Below are 13,274 nucleotides of genomic sequence, written 5' to 3'. Positions count from 1 at the left end.
AGCTGTTCAACAATGCATAGCACAGCACACTGTGACAGTGTGGGTCAAAAAATATCACCCAGGTAACAGCCTTGTACCATTAAAATCAAATTAACTCTTTAACAGGTAAGAAATTATCTTACCTGCAAAGAACAATAACTGCTTAGGGAACTTATTTACATGATTAACAGCTCAATCCTAACTAATTTTCCAACACTGATGCAATGGGACATATGCTGCATCCTGTGGTGCAGGGCAGTCACGCAGGTCTCCTCAAGGTAAGGGAATATTTGTTACATTCAGGTTGCATTGGGACTGTAACAGCACCAGAAAGTTGGTTTGGATTGGCTGTAATAGCTCACTCCTAACCATGTTTACTCAGAAATAAGTCTTATTGTATTCAGTGGGGTTTACTCCCTAGTAAATGTGTTTTGGTTTGCAGCCTCAAGATGTCTGAGGGCGCATCCTAACCCCTTATGTCAGTGCTTTCCAGCACTGGCATAGTGGTGACAATGGGACATGTGCTGCATCCTGCAGTTGAGTGTCACTCACAGAGGCCTCCTCAAAGTAAGGGAATGTTTGTTCCCTTACCTCAGAGCTACATTGCCCTTATATCAGTGCTGGAAAGCACTGACATAAGGGGTTAGGATTGCGCCCTGAATGTGGTTCAGCATACATTTCAGGTTACTGACAACTGTCTTTGAGCATACCCTCATGGAGGAACTCTACATTTTCAGTTTGCTTCCCTCAATACATTTCCACTTTATTTTCCTTGTGACCTGCACACCTGCTGTGTAGACCTAGCAGGGTCTAAGTATCATATGGTTTGTGACTTTGAAGGAATGGTTTTGTCATCCAAAACAACACTCTGTGTGGGAGTACCTTAACAAAGGTTAAGTTATTTCAAGCAATTCTCAAGATATGGTGTGTTACGATAAAACCAATTTTAAAGTCTAGACTTTTGACGTCTTGCTCCACCACAGAAAACAAGCGACTGTACCTTAATTTGTACAAGTCTCTACAACTGGGTGATGACATCCTGACACCAAAATGCCTCCAGGAAATCTCAATATGTTTTTCATTGTACTAAATGTTGGTGCGTCATTTAATTGTATTTGCTCCTCTCGCGTATTATTTTCTAGCTATAATTTGATCATTTTTTTCAGCAATAATTTCAATAAATATATATTTAAAACCCCTCAGTAAATTTACACAATTCTGCAAGGATATTGTTGCTATGACAAGGAAGCCTTCCTAGTCTAAGAGACGCCTAAGTCTAAGAGACGTCCCCTAGAAAAGAGACGCCTGAGGGGGGACATGATTGAGACATACAAAATTATGCAGGGGATGGAAAGAGTGGATAGGGAGATGCTCTTTACACTCTCACATAATACCAGAACCAGGGGACATCCACTAAAATTGAGTGTTGGGTGGGTTAGGACAGACAAAAGAAAATATTTCTTTACTCAGCGTGTGGTCGGTCTGTGGAACTCCTTGCCACAGGATGTGGTGCTGGCGTCTAGCCTAGACGCCTTTAAAAGGGGATTGGACGGGTTTCTGGAGGAAAAGTCCATTATGGGGTACAAGCCATGATGTGTATGCGCAACCTCCTGATTTTAGAAATGGGTTATGTCAGAATGCCAGATGCAAGGGAGGGCACCAGGATGAGGTCTCTTGTTGTCTGGTGTGCTCCCTGGGCATTTGGTGGGCCGCTGTGAGATACAGGAAGCTGGACTAGATGGGCCTATGGCCTGATCCAGTGGGGCTGTTCTTATGTTCTTAAGAGCTTAATGGCAATTTGAACTTTGCCAGTGGGACATACCAGACCCACATGCACTTTCATTCATACTTTCATTTATGTACAGAGCTTCATGCCTTCTTTTCTCTCACTTCTAATCCCCTCTTTTTTCCTATCCATCAGTGCTACTTTGACTGTGAGAGGTTCATGGGAACTCTCCAAGTATGACCCTGCTGCTGAGTGAATGAGGAAGTCCCCACTGCCTTCCCTCTCCAAGTTTCATAGTAGAGCAGTCTGCCTGTATCTGCAGGCAATACGTTTCAAAACCTACAACGGATACCCAAAACTTTGGATAGTAGAGAACCCTACCTATAAGCTGTTTTTTGTTTACCTACATATCTACAATAATGTTATTTAATCACAATACTGCAATAACATGGCAACAAATGTGGACAGTGAAATGCTACAGGCTAGCTAGATGCAACTGTTACCCTGCACATGCCTGATCTCATCTGATCTCAGAAGCTAAGCAGGGTCAGGCCTGGTTAGTACTTGGATGGGAGACTGCTTGGGAATACTGGGTGCTATAGGCTTATACCATAGTCTTTCGAGACTGAAGGTTGCCAACCAGCTAGATGCAAATAAAGTGAGCCAGCATGGGTGCAGAGGACAAAGAGAGATGAGTCATACTGAATGCAAGGGAGTGAGAAGTTTTCACCAGAAGTTTACTCAGAATGGCACACAATTTGAAACTTATGAATAGTTTGTTTTCTATTTCATATTTTTGGACCGCAGGAAACCACAGATAACTGAAACCATGGAAACTGAATCCACAAGTACGGGGCAACTACTGGAGGGCAAAAGACATATTTTAGAGAACTGATGAAGTATTTTTACCATGATAAAAAAACACTTGAGGAGTGTTTGGAAATCATTGGAAAGGTATTTCACTGCCCAATTGTATAACAAAGGGGGGGGGGAGAACCGTGAGTCATTTTGGGAGTGAAGAGGGAAATTCTAAAATGATTTTTTTTTATTGTTAGAAGCATTTCCATCCCACCTCTCCAAGCCCAGATGAGCAGCTCAAGGTGGCTTACAAAAATTAATGGCAATAAACAATATAAGAACATAATGAACACAATAGTAAAAATAACAAAAGTTATGCCAGTAACAGAAATCCTGAAATAATTGGTGACAAAACATATCCAAAACAAGTCAGTGTGGGCATTTAAAAAAAAAAAATCTAGCAGACTAGATGAAAAAAGTCAAGTCCCCTCCCATATCTGCAGAGAGGGGGCAGCCCTCATTTGAATTGAGAGTGAGCTCCACAGGTTCAGTGACACTCCAGAATACTCTGTGTATCAGCTCAGGAGGGATGGCTTTCTTTCACAGCTGGCTAGCAGCACAGGATACATTTGTCCCTTCAGATTTCACTGGAGTTAACAGGTTGTTGAGGTGTTAATTATTCTGTTTGCTTATCTCCACTTGGGATTTAAAATGATCATTCTAGGGCCAACATACCCTGACTTGGCCTAGCTTGGGAGACTTTACAAAAATGGTACTTTTGTGTCAAAAAGTCCTGGAATCTCTCCCGCTTTGTATCTGCAGAGGAGTAAAGCCATTTGCAGTTTGTTCATGTGTGACACGGTTTATACAAAGGGAATAAAGAGCTACTACAATTATTTGGCTTCCCTTGCAACCATACAATCAATATCTCTAACTGAAAAGGGGCCAAGAGGTTAATAAGCATGAAAAAAAGACAAGAGTGAAACAGAATTTTGAGTTTCAGAGAGGGAATATGTATATATTTATAGATGTTTTCTCATGAAAACATTTGCCAGCTGGCAGCAAATGTAAAGACAGTTATTTCCCATTCAGCTATGAAGGTTGACATTCTTTTTTGACTCACTTCTAAAGAGTTAGCCTGAAAAGATACTAACGTTGGAGAACTGACCTATAATTGTCTTCACATCTACAAAAGCACATTTTAAATGTGTGAATTCCATAAAATAAAATAAAGTTACACAGATGGTTTTTGCAAAAAAAAAATTTGTTGTTCTTTCAAATGAACAAACACTGTTGCTTTAATCATATTACTTTCCTAGAGAATATCAAGCAAACAGCACTGAAGTCATAAAGATATCAAATGCATCTTTATGCTATTGGGTTGTAGTCTAAGAAAGTTAGCCATGACAAAGCCCCATTGAGTTGTTTCTTTCTACCTGCAGAAGGAGCTTTCCTCGGTGAGAGGAGTCCTGTGGCAGGAGTCTTTCTGCAGGAGCAAGCTTATTCCACAGGAAGAAAGAAACCTTAGGACACAACCCACAGAAATTCACTTAATAGAAGTACTTTAAATCAGAACTAACTTATCACATTGATTTCAATGGTGCTTAGTTGTTTAAGAGCCCATTCCCCTCTCCCCTATGTGATGCAGCTGTGCTAAAAAGACATTGCTGTATCCAGCAGGCAGGTCAAGAGAGCAAAGAAGACCGACCCTCCCTTAGCCTCTCACTCCACAATGGGTCTCCTCAGACCTGTTCCAGCTCTTTAGTTGGTGCAAGTTCGGGGACAAGAAAGGGGCAGCAAGGTTTATAAAGAGGATCCAATGTGTGCAATTGCCACTGGATCCACCACCTTCCCACCCCAACTTACCTTCAGCAGTGGATCTGAATGGAGCTGCTGCCATGCAAAGGCAAAACTTCGGCCTTCCCACTGGCACTCCAGTAGTGCATGCCTCTGCACGCAGTCAGGGTGTTTTTTGCGACTGCCAGAAGGCAGTTAACACTGATGGAATTCTTGTTACACCAGCATTAGAGCAGCTGTGATTTTTTTTTCATATACAATCCATTCCAAAGATATTTTCCATGTTTCAACATTCAGTTTAAATACCTGTCATCAAGTGACCTTCAAATGAGGACAAAACACATGTGAACACAAAACATTTGTGTTATGTCAGCAGAACATTTTTTTAAAAATGTAGAATGTGGCTTTGAGGGTTCTACTCTGTAAGCTCGTAGGCTGGTAAAGAACTGTGTCTAGACAGAAACCTTTCTCCAAAGGTACATAGGAATGAAATGCAAAGTTTACTCTCTCTCTAAAAAGCAGGCAGATTTGGTTACCGTTTCTTTCAACTTAACATGACTTTTCACAGCTTCCTTCTGGGCACAGATAACTTTGGCAGAAGAGGTTACAACTTGACTGTGGGAGTGAGTCAAAGAAAGCTAACAATTCAAACTTTGTACTTCTGATCTTTTGTTCATTACTGAGGGCTCCCTGTTACACTGAATTATCAGTATTCGTTAAGTTGTATAACAATTGTGGGAGTATAGACCTGGAAAGACCTTGCTCTGCCCCTCACAGTGTATTGCCTTCATAGACCGTGTATACCAGATGTGATTTTCTTTTCCTAAATCATCCTCTCCTAGCCTGCACTTCTATTCAGTGACAGACCAGCCTAACGGCTGTCAGTCTTTCTGATTCCAGTCTCCACACAGTTTGAACAGAGCCAAAACTCTCTCACTACCACTCTCTGTTAATAATATACAGATCCATTTAGGGTCAAACTAGATGTAATACAGGAGATCCATGAAAAGGATGTTCCATGATTTTTCTCCCCCTCTCATTTGCTATTTGCACTTCAGGACATGTCATTGAAATTCTGTTTCATTTCCAATCCCTTTTGAAAGCAAGAGAATTGATATTGTACTAGCTAAATAATTATAGTTGCATAGTACATAAGAGTATGAAATATAAATTCAGTATACCCCAGTAACTTTTATATATAGGGAAACAACAGACAGAAAAAAATAGAACAATGTAGTGATCTAGGGAAAGTGGTAGGTTCTATAACCTATTTAAAATGAACAGTTGGGTGGATGAATGGAAGAGGCATCTAAACTTAGGATCAAGAATTTAGACTCAATCATGGAGGGAGAGAATGTGTAGTTGGACTTGCAGTGGGTACACTTTTGGATGGCATACAAACTTGCTGGCTTTTGGATTGCAAGCTTGCTGGCTTTGAACAGATTGGCAATTATTTTTCCTTTGAGACAAATATATACTTTTCATGGTGCCTTCCTGGGTCTCCCAGGCAATATTCCTTTCTGAAGTGAATAAGGAATAAAAAGTTGCTCAATTTCTGAGAATTTCCCCTCCTGCCAAAAAACGGATTAATTCTTCTGCTCCAGTAGTCACAACCAAATAGTGGGAACCAATTCTAAAAAAGGATAGGTTTTTAGCTATTGCTTCTGCTCCTCTCAACTGCTACTTCACGATAGGCAGTGGTAACAAGCAAACAAACCTCCAGGATAAGTCAAAGGACTGTCTCTTAAATCTGGCAGATTTAATTTGTTTGATGTTCAAGCCATCTCCTTGGACATTTTAATTAGCAATTGACTTTCTTCCAGAGTAAACAGCCAAGGCTACTTGTATTGCAACTGAGGAAAGAAAATATAAGACTGCCTCTTAAAAATAACCATGGACATTGCACCCCTTTTGAGCGGTGCCAAGTTTTTCTCTCACATTCCAAGCACTTAGACGCGGTGTGAGATTCATAACTGAAAATATGAAACTGAAAGTGAATCTGAATCTAAATAGCAAAAGGCACATTTGTCCTCAGCAATGCGTGACTTGAACCTCAGTTCAAATTTCATATACAAGCAAGGAGAACAAATATGGTGCAGTAATTGCCATAATTCATAAGTGTAATTTTAAAAACTTCATTAATGATTTAAAGAATTTAAAAAATAGCTATGCCTGGAAACTATGTGTAAAGCCACCTCCCCCCCCCCAAAAAAAAAGTCAGATATCTTTATAATTAATATTACAGTGCCAGCCAGGATAATTATTTCTTGGATCAAATACTGCATTCAGTTAATATGGTACCATGAAATATTTACACAGAAAATTGAGAACAATTGACATCTGTGGTCTGGTGGTAATTTGGATGCAATAAGATTGTATATCTTTTTCAGCATAAATAGTGACCATGGAAACATGAGGTCAAGGACCATAACTCATTTACATTAGGTTCCTCCCATAGTGCTAGTTGTATAAATGTGCGGCCTGAGGATGCATTGTCTATCTTCTCCAGCAATATTCAGGCAGTGATGTAATACTTGTTCAAGGATGAGACTTGACACCTTAGTCCTAAGCCAAATTTCTTTGCTGCAACAACAGCTATCCTCAAACAGCAAGAAGATTCCACGCAGGGAGCAGGATTCCCTACATCCAAGCTAATATTAGGCTTCACACACAAAACTACACTTTGATGCCCCCTAGCCCAGCATTCCCTTCACCTATTACCTCAGCAAGGCAATTATTAACATGTTCCCAATTCTGTAAATTGGGGGAAATGGGAAAAAATTAATAATAATAATAACAACAACAACAACAACAACAACAGGTATTTATATACCGCCTTTCTTGGTCTTTATTCAAGACTTTATTCAAGGCGGTTTACATAGGCAGGCTTTATTAAATCCCTTATTAAATAGGGATTTTTACAATTTCAGAGAAGGTTCTTTCTTTCAAGAACCACTACATTCAAGGTGTTTCATTCCGATCTGGCTTCACATTCTGGCCTCCATCCTCCCACGCTCAGAGCAGATGGAATTGCTCGGCTTCAGCTTGTCAGCTGCTCCAAGGTCGCATGGTGCCGGTGGCCTCGAACTGGCGACCTTGTGGATGTTATCTTCAGGCAGACGGAAGCTCTACCCTCTAGACCAGACCTCCTGCCTAAAATTATTTAACTTTTTTTTTTAAATCAGAGTATAAAATGTTTCCTGGCCTTTGGGATCTGTGGAGTATAGTTAAATATAGTACAGATTATTGGATTTAACTGAAACAAACTGAAAATCTTGTCTTTAAGCTTGTCTTCAAATCAATGTGATTGGCAGTATACTAAATGTGGGATTATCTACCATTTTACGTTTGTGTAACTGATCTGATGGAATATACCACTGCAAGCTTTGTCTTCATTTTGTATCCAAAAGGTCTAGAAATATTTTTCTTTAAAAAGCAGAGATAGTCTTGATGCTGGAAAGATCCCATAAACTACAGGAAAGTAAGTGAAGTTGCCCCCTTCCCATAATATGCAGCATGTTCTCCATTGGGGGTGCTGTACGCTGGCAGGTGATAGGAATGGACTGTTAAAATTCTTCTATATTGCAGAAGAGAATATGCTTGTGCTAGTGTCTGAATCACACAAAACATTTGTTTGTTTCTGAAATCCAAATCTGGCCCATTTGCATTTGTAACGTTGACAGATATTATTTGCATCCTATATATTGAGTGACAGCCCAATCTTATGCATGTCAACTTGGAAGTAAGCCTCATTGCAGTCAATGGGCCCTACTCCCAAGTAACTGGGGATCAGATTGGAACCCCAATCCCTATTCAGCACCAGTTCTGCTCTAGCTATTCACATAGTTTACTGGAGTTCACACAACAGTTATTCTAGGGAGTCTATTAACAGCCTACCTTATGGCAATTAGTGCAGCAAAAGAAACCCACTGTAAAGAAGTTCACTTTCCTTTTTTCAGTCAATTAGGAAACCATAAAAAAGGAAAAATCACATGCCAGTTAGCTTCCCAGAGACAGTCACCATACCCAAGTTCCTTGTCAGACACTCCATCTTATGCAACAGGGAGCAAGAGCATCCAGTCCTGACCAGGTTGAGGGGAAAAAATCCAGCATGCATAGAGGGTGACATGCTGCACCCACGTAATGTTTGTAACAGTGTTAACTATCTGATGTCTACACATGTCTTACAGTAGACCTTAGAAAGGTACAAACAGGAAGCCCTATGCTTTCTGAGTCTTCTGTAGACATCTGTGGGGGGGGGGGGGGACACAGACACGCATGCACACACAAACCAGTGCTACTGGAAAGCTGTACAGGCTCGAGCAATGGTCCGTTGTTCACAAATGCTTCTCCACCCTCTGAGCCCAACATACGTTTGGGATTTAAGTGACACCTGACTTTACTACTTCTGTTCTCCTACTCTTCTGTGGAGAACAATCAAGAACAATGATTATTTGGCCCTCATGTTACCTGAGACTGAGCAGCATGGGAATCAAGTCATTGTTACTTGACCCCTCTCTGTTGTATTATCCGATGAACATTAATCAAGTGCCTACAACAGTGATGTATTATACATACATGGAACAATGATTAATCGACATAGTTCTTGTTTGCAGGCTTTTGGGGTCAGCATTTTTAATTACAGCACTGCTTTATTATAAAAAAAAACTTATACAAAACATTGTGTTAATGGGTCAGCAATTTTAAATGTAAACATTCAGTTGAATAACTCTTTTATAAATTACCTGCAGATTAAATTTGGACTAGATAAATAGAGAAAATGCCCTTCAAAAGATACAAGAGCAATGGGTTTTGTATATATAATATCTTCATGTCAAGCAGGATACGTACAAAAGATACACTTTAAATACTCCATTGCTTAATTAGCAGTGGAAATGTTTAAAATGGAGATATAATGTCCTGTGTGGCACGTGCGTGTGTGTGTCTGAAGAACATCAAAGTGAATAAAATTAGTTCAAACACTAAACAATTTCAAATTGTTCAGTGTAACAATCCCCTGTCCAAATTGTAACAATTCCCTGTTAACAATGGGGTCTGTAAAAGGCTGTATCTGTTGCAAAAGTTATTAACAGCTCAACCCTATTGCTTTCTATCGCAATTCTGGCAATGGTAGCTGCTTTATGGCTGTCGCAAATGGGATTCTGCCAGTGCACAAAACTGCACCCCTCCCTCCTCCAACATGCCTCCCACCCATCCAGGCCTGAGGAGAGGGGGGCAAAATTCCAAGGGTCCTGGCCATGACAAAACAAACTACAGGTGGGGCCTTGGTATCCGCAGGGGATTCGTTCTCAAACTCCTGTGGCTACCAAAAACTGTGGATAAGCAAATCCACAGTTTTTGGCCTCTTAAGCACCTGAAGGTAGGACTCAGTATCCGTGGGGGTCCGTTTTCAGACTCCCATGGATACCAAGAACTGCGGTAAGCAAATCCACAGTTTTTGGCCCCTTGAGCGCCTGAATTTGAGGCTGGAATGACTCTGGGAGATCAGTGAGTACATAACTGGAAGGGAGTAGTAGACCCCGACAGCAGATGAGTAAAGAGGCTCTGGGGCAAATAAACCCAGTCTAGACACATGGTTCCTCCAGGAAATCCCACAACCTCTTATAGGTCTTCAGAAAAGAGGGAGGAGGGCGCAATTGTGGCTGGGATACCAGGCCAATGCCCCCCTTCCCTACATTTTAAATCTATAATCAGAGATTTAACTTCACCCTCAACACTGGTCCTTAAGAATGCTATTGTTAATAAAGTTGTGGCCAACTTTCTAATCCACATCCATTTGTGTGGTATCTTATTTACCTCAGTAAAATACAGTCTTTCTAGAGTGAAATAATTACTGACCATTAGAGAAAGACCATTATCTTTTGCTCTTGCTCATAGAAGGTCCAGTACCTGAAAACCAGCAGAGGTGATTCATTTGACTATAGCAACTGGGATCATAGGCATTTCAGGGAAAATTATACCTAGTCAAACAGCCCTGATACCTTATCCAGAACAGCACTGTAGCTCCAGCCTATCTATCACTGCCCCAGAGCTTCTAATGTGTCAATGGCGAAAGAAGAGTATGCAAAAACAGGTGGCCAGGTGTGAACTTGCAGGCAGGGTTCCTAGACTTCCACTCAATTGGCTCAACTTCAGAATTCTTTCATAATCTAGAACACATGGCATTGGATCAAGTCTACATGTGTTTTGGCATTGTTTGAAGGTGAAATTAAAAGTATAGAGAGAAAAATGTAAGCCTGGAACACAGAAGGAGAGAGAGAGAGAGAGAGAGAGAGATTAAAGAACAGGCAATTTTATTCCACCTGGGCTTTGTCTCAAAATCATCACATAGTAATGAGGGAGATAGTGAAAGCCAGTCCTTGCATGCCCATGCATTATTAGAAGAAGAAGCAAAAGAGGACTTTACTGAGGTGGAAGAAAAGAAATGTAGCACTACTCAAAGTAAGGAAATTATCCCATTCTGATAAATGTTTTCATTTACTTTCAATTTTACTCATGCTACATTAAGAGCGCAATCCTACCCTGCACTGCAACAGGCAAGCCAGGAGACTTACGCTGTATCCAGCACAGGATAGAAGCCAAAAGCAGCTCAGCCACAGGCAAAGGGAAACTCTTCCCCTTCCTCTGGGAAAGGTGCCCTTTCCCCTATGGGTCTCCTCGGACTTGCGCCACTTCTTGAGCTGAGTTGCTCTGCTCTCCCAGGGAAGGGGGTTGGGAGCAGCCATAACTGTCAGATCCCAGCCCTGCATCCCACTCCCCACTTGCCCCTGGGACTGCCCACTGCCCACCCTCCCCCCGCCCAGGAATGCAACAGGGGTGGGAAGAAAGGGGGTGGGAAGAATAGGGATGAGGAGGGGGCAAAACAGGGAAAGGGAAGGGTGGTGACAGCAGAAATGTCTTTGGAGCCCAGGTTTACTGCCTGGGTCCACTGGCCATAGTAGTGCACCCAGCATCCCGCATGGGCAGTGAGACCAGGTGAGATTGAAAAATGTAAGATCCAAGGAAATTTCTGGGCCTCCTCTTTGCCCTTGGGTCCAGGTACAAATTACCCTCTGTGCCCTGTTCTCAGGTGCCCTGCATCTATGAGTGACATCTGTGAGAATCACCCCATGCAGGATTTGTGACCATGCATCCACCATAATCTGGGGGTTTCTTTGTGACAAAAGCTGCACTGGTTCCTTCTGCCATGCTACCAATCAGCCTTTGGAAGACTTTCTGTGTCTGCAGGTATCCCAGCAGCACTTGCCCACGAAAAGGGAAGAAAACTTCTAGGTTCAGACACAGTACTGATTCACCACTCCTAGCTTTCACAGGGAAACTTCCTCCCCCCCCCCACTTTTAAGTTTCATCTTTTAACCATGAAAACAGTGATCCAGGAAAAACATCCATCCTCCAGTTCACAACTGCTTTATGTCATTCCCGCCCAGCCCCCCCCCCCCCACTATTGAAGTATTGATTTGCAATAGTTCTGAACATGTCAGGTCTTTATTGCAGTCAGTGCCAAAAATTATTGAAAGATATCACTCCTCTAGCTTCACCTGCTCTGTGTTCCCCACTTTCCAAAGCATTCATTATAAATGTCAAAAGTACTTGTCTCTCCCTTGATGCAGTCAATGCCAAGGGCAGAAAAAGCATCACACACACACCCCCATTCAGCTCTCCCTGCTTTCACCAAGTGGCCACCCCACTGCTTCTCAAATTACTCTAGCATTTGTCTAGTCTGTCATAGGGCAGATTCCAGCAGTTCTACCCACTTACCAAGCAATATGTCAACTGCAGCAAACAAACCTATGGTGACTTTTTAGTCAGGAATTGTCTCTATATACAATGCAATTTACTCTTCTGGAACTCACCTTCCAACTTCTCTCTAACAAGAAAAGAAAGCGCAATTCCAAACTTTCACATTGTCTACAGCACAGGTGTCCTTTTGATTTCAATAGGTCCTTTTAATGTACGACTACTCCATACCGCATGCTAGAATCACAGTGTATTAAAATAATTGTAACAATATAAAAAAAAGAGAGGTCCAACCCCAGGAACATGCATCATCTCGCATCCAATAAGGAGCTCAACAACGTACTATCACAGACTGAGAAACAGCAAGCTGCTACTTTCAGCTTGGCTTTATTGCCTTTCTTTAATAAAGCAAAAAACTACAAGGGGGAAGAACAAATGTATTCGTGAGAGAACACTAGAATAGATTTCCCCAGTACAGACTGTGTCAACCCTGAGGAAAAATAATCACTTTTGCAGTATCACTTAGGCATTGCTGCTGCCATCTCTGCTTGGGAAAAATCAGAGCTTGCCTATAGGAATTGCCTACAGCAAATTTTGGTCTCTTGGTCACACAAGAGCATGGTCAAAAAGCATTACGTTGTATGTTAGACACATGTCAAATTAAAAACCATTGCACTGGAAATTGAGCCAAGTTAAGAAAGATTGGAAAATCGAAGATATTAGTTGTGTCAACAAGGACTGCTCCTGAGTATTGATTACTCCTTGGCTGCAAATTATCACTGATTGCTTTGAGAAAAAAAGGTGCTGATAACTTCTTTCTTCCATTAACTTGGACAGATTGAAGTCAACATGATTTTTCATACATAGAAGGGTTTGTTTTGTGCTGCTTGCACTTCTATTGTCCCATACTGTGAATATTAAGTCAATCAACGATGACAAATACCTTCTTTAAAACTTAGAAACCTTTTTCTCTATATGTGTATTAATCTCAGCTAACTTCATGCAAGATAATAGCGTAGATTTTTTTCAGGGAAGCATTGCATTTGCCTTGGTAACTGGGCAAAGAGGCACTTTTTTCAGGTTGTGCTCCTCTATTTAGCAGTAACTGTCCCTCTTCACCCCACCACAGAGTCTTTTCTGGTGGCGGCTGGCAAGCCCATTTGGGACAGGGAGCCATTTAATTATTTAGTTTTGAGCACAATTCTATGCTTGTCTA

At 41.4% G+C, this 13,274-nt stretch overlaps 1 pseudogene; it reads left to right on the top strand.

Moving 5' to 3' along the window:
- The first annotated feature begins 2,190 nt into the window (after positions 1-2,190).
- LOC136650222 (5S ribosomal RNA) lies at positions 2,191-2,310 on the top strand (annotated as a pseudogene).
- Positions 2,311-13,274: the final 10,964 nt, after the last annotated feature.

The sequence above is a fragment of the Tiliqua scincoides genome, chromosome 4 (genome assembly GCF_035046505.1).
Source record: "Tiliqua scincoides isolate rTilSci1 chromosome 4, rTilSci1.hap2, whole genome shotgun sequence".
NCBI classification, from domain to species: Eukaryota; Metazoa; Chordata; class Lepidosauria; order Squamata; family Scincidae; genus Tiliqua; species Tiliqua scincoides.
Note: the sequence above shows the minus strand (reverse complement) of the source record. Positions and strands in the feature narration are given on the sequence as shown.